The following is a 3,904-nucleotide window of genomic DNA, read 5'->3' as shown; positions in this document are numbered from 1 at the left end:
TCAAGTATTTGTAAAAATAGTTGAGAATAATTTTTCGAGTGGATAAATAATTCCTTTTAACGAGTGTTTTAAGGATTTGTTCGAAGAGTTTTGATTCATTTTGAGCGTTTGTATTTTCTTCTAATTATAGGATTTTTTCGAGTGTGATGATTAAATAGCGTCGATCATTTTCGATTTATTTTATATTTTGCCGATTTTGGTTGCGTTCAAATGTCGTTTTCTCATACAATGTTGATTGAAAGTAGCCAATGAGAATAATCTTTCAAGTAGGATATTTCAACGATCATTTTAGGAATTTCATTGCTCAAAGAATTTTGATTTATTTGATAAACTTTGCAGATTTTAATATGTGCGTTGACATAATTATACTTTTTGATAATTAATGGCAATTTTGAAGAATTTTGTTGGCCCTCTCGTTAAATGGAATTTTAATCTAAATTCGAAATCTTTGAAAATAATAAATCCACATTTATCATTTAAAAAAAATAAGAGAATTTTGATATAATCCTGAAAATCCTGTTCCCCGATTTATTTTGAAAGAAACGAATAAAATTTCTTCCCAATTACGCAATATTAATTAACGTAATTGATTAACATAAATTTATATATTATCAATTAAGATTTTTCTTTCATCGCAATATCTTCAATCACCGTTTCATCCACCTATTAATTTTTATCGATTAAATGTGTTCCACCATGTATCGGTAATATTTTCGGCATATTGATAATTGGAAACGACAAAATTGAAATTGAAGCTAAATGGAAGAAAATATGGGAGCCGGTGAAATCGAGATAACCGGGTGGCGCAAGGAAATAATTAAAATAGAAGCTTACAAATGTCGATACGAGAATATTAATGCGAAATATTTCGTGATACAAGCTTGCGGAGGGAAGGAAATATTCATTCGCGATAAGCTGGAAAGATAGTTTTTAATTGTTCCTTGCCACGATACACAATTCGTTCGAAAAGTTTTCACGCGGATAGAGAGAGAGAGAGAGAGACAGACAGACAGACAGAGAGAGAGAGAGCGAGCTTTGTTCCAAAAACACGAAGCAACTGTTAGGTCGTTCATAAATCAATTATCGGTTACTATTTAAAGCGCGGAAAATTGCTACCACCCGCTCTGTTTTCCTCGAATAGCTCATTAATTATCCGTGTTCCACTATCTGATACATGAATCATTGAATTACGGTGTGAATTTTAAATATCTTCCTCTTCCTTGTCTCTCTGCTGGATCACGAGAGAGAAATATAACCGATTTTAAAATAATTGGAGAAAAATGTTGCAAGTGTTGAAAAAAACTTAAATTTAAGAAAACGAATTTTGAAAAACGAAAGACTCGTAAAGAGGACGAAAAAAAGAAAAAGAAATCGTTCGAAAGTAAGAATAGAATAAAAATAGAAACATTTAAAAAAGAAAAAAAAAGAACTACACGTTATACGAAACGTATATCCTTTTATCTGTGTGGAATATTTCTTCATTCTGCCAATATACGCCACGAGGAATGGGAAAAACTCTCGAACGAATACAATACACGGAAGGCATAGGAGAAGCGCAATGGCATCGGATGAGGCACGAAACGCTGATATCCTGAGAACTTTCGGAACGATTAATCTAGGCGAATTGTAAACGTCACGCGCAGCTGCAAAATTGATGGTAGCGGCGAGTACCGACCGGATGAAATTCGTTTGCCATTGTGAAAATTTAACTTGATTACCTTGACGTAATGGTAAATTAATGTCTCGGTAGCGGGTCCCGCTTTCAGCCGTTCCGCTTTTTCACCAAAAATTACAGGATGATTCTTAATTGCGTGTCAATGACGTGTCTACCACGGTGTGAAAATTGTAACGTTTCAATCTCGTTTTTAAACGTTATAATAAACTGAAATCGTTATTAAATCGTTAACTAGGGAAGAAACATGTATTTATTTGGAATAAAAATTATCACGATATATCAAATATTCTTTGAAAAAAAATATTGAAATTAGAAATTCTTATATCGTAAAATAATTAACTGAATTAACAATCCGTATGAAATATCTTATTTTCGAGTTCGATCTAATCTAACGTCACAGTTAAATTTTATCTTTTCGCGAATCGTTACGAAAAATTTGCTAACTTGAATTAACTATTATTTTTTAGCCGATTATTGTCGATCAGAATTCGTACGATACGAGTGCCGCGATCGCGCACGATTCTACCCGAATTTTTCCGACCGTTTCCGAAGTTCACGCTTGGATTCTGCGCACTTCTTCCTTTTATCGCTTCGCGCTCAACAAAATATTTGACGCGTTACACTCGACAGTTTACATTGAGTTTAAGAAAGACAATGTAAATATTAAAGTTTCGATCGTTTTCTCTAATCTCTTATCAACTATACTGTACCGCGCTTCATCAAGTGGAACAATTTCACGTTTAATCGTCCTCCTCCTTAGACGAAGAACGAGTTGGGACAAACGTAAAATCGATTTCATTTGGTTTCACGAGCGAAAACTAAAAGGCACGCCGTTAAAATAGCAAAACGCGAGACACTGTAGACGTAGTCCGCTGACCAAACAGCGTCGCGGAGAGGGCAAATATTGTAATACGCGGGGTGCAGAGCCACTTTGCTTTCCGTCCGGGAATAAAACATCGAGAGCCTCCCGCGTATTTTAAGTTAATTAAGCCGCCGCGTTGTTACGTTCAGATTAACAGGGAAATGTCACGTGGAAAACTGCGTGTAATACGCGTCTCAGGTATTGTCGCGAATAATTACGTAAGTGGGGTCTGGATAATTTTATTATCGTCGCGTAATAAAGTCGTCATCGATACGATATTTATATAAATAAAAATTATTTGTCAAGGAAAAAGGAAAGCTTGAATTTTTCATTAATTTAAAATCGCGAGCAATTTCCTCGAGCTTCCGGATATTTCCTATATCCTCCGTTATTCTTAAAAATAACGAAGAGCTTTCTGTTTGCGTAATAATAAATTCGATATTCGTTTCGCCGTTTCGACAATATTTATACGAACTAATTAAAATGGTACATCCTGTATAGCATTAAAACTTCTCCGCATCAAAAAAGTTGTGCTTGTCAAAATGAAAAAATACAATTATGTTTGTAAATCAAACGAAGAAACGTTTCGCTTGTAAAAATATTAAAACATCGTTATTATTTCTCTTTCTATCAGAGTGAAAAATAAGATGATGACGAAGAAGAAGAAAAAGAAGAAGAAGAATGACCGCATTTTTAGAATTTTGCTTGAAACGCTTATTATTCTAAATAATAAAAATAATAATTTCTCCGATTCGTTAAAAAATTTGAAAAATTATTATTAAGAAAGCTGCTTAAAGAGAAACCCTTCGAGAGGAAGAAGAAGAGACAGTTGAATACAAATTCTTTCTTAGACGACTGCGCCGAGCCGAAGCGAGCATAGAACGAGTGAAACGAGGGAATAAGGAAGAGGAGGACAAAGGTCAGACGTAAAAGTCATCGGCAAGGATTCTTCTAAAAGCCTCGATGTCGAAGGAAACGCGGAAAGCCATAGAAACCTTGGGATGGAAGCTTCGAGCTTAGCCAAAATCCTATTTCCGTGCGTTCAAAGGCGACTTATGCGACGTATAAAGGCTTGCAAGGTTTAACTGGTTTCGCAATTACCCCGAAAGGGTATTCGTTTCCTCCAGTCCAGACGGTCCACCATTCGAGCAAATATCTTTTTCTCTTTTTCTTTTTTTTTTTTTCGTTGCTCGTTAGAAATTCATTCTATACTTCGAATAAAAGAGGATCTTTCGATTCTACGATCATTTAAATCAAATATAAAAATAACTCTTACAATTTAATTCAAATGAATATAAATTAATAATAAATATTAATTCTTAAAAATTGATCGAAATGGACTCTTACTCGTATTTTTCAAAAATATA

The 3,904-nt window shown here is 34.3% G+C and overlaps 1 protein-coding gene and 2 long non-coding RNA genes across 3 annotated transcripts in view; 2 read left to right on the top strand and 1 right to left on the bottom strand.

Annotated features, from left to right (window-relative positions):
* The window catches only part of LOC102677099 (CUGBP Elav-like family member 2), a 197,121-nt gene that overhangs the window by 12,528 nt on the left and 180,689 nt on the right, over positions 1 to 3,904 (top strand). The gene's annotated exons all lie outside the window — the stretch shown is intronic.
* The window catches only part of LOC116185378, a 12,631-nt gene continuing 12,055 nt past the window's right edge, over positions 3,329 to 3,904 (bottom strand). Inside the window, exons 2-3 of the long non-coding RNA XR_004150219.1 lie at positions 3,430 to 3,707; positions 3,329 to 3,392 (exon numbers count right to left, since the gene is read on the bottom strand). This is a non-coding gene — a long non-coding RNA (uncharacterized LOC116185378). The remainder of the gene's footprint in view (positions 3,393 to 3,429; positions 3,708 to 3,904) is intronic.
* The window catches only part of LOC116185379, a 17,365-nt gene continuing 17,113 nt past the window's right edge, over positions 3,653 to 3,904 (top strand). Inside the window, exon 1 of the long non-coding RNA XR_004150220.1 lies at positions 3,653 to 3,663. This is a non-coding gene — a long non-coding RNA (uncharacterized LOC116185379). The remainder of the gene's footprint in view (positions 3,664 to 3,904) is intronic.

Source organism: Apis dorsata, unplaced genomic scaffold, assembly GCF_000469605.1.
Source record: "Apis dorsata unplaced genomic scaffold, Apis dorsata 1.3 scaffold_168, whole genome shotgun sequence".
Classification (NCBI taxonomy): domain Eukaryota; kingdom Metazoa; phylum Arthropoda; class Insecta; order Hymenoptera; family Apidae; genus Apis; species Apis dorsata.
This window is presented reverse-complemented; position numbering and strand designations above follow the sequence as displayed.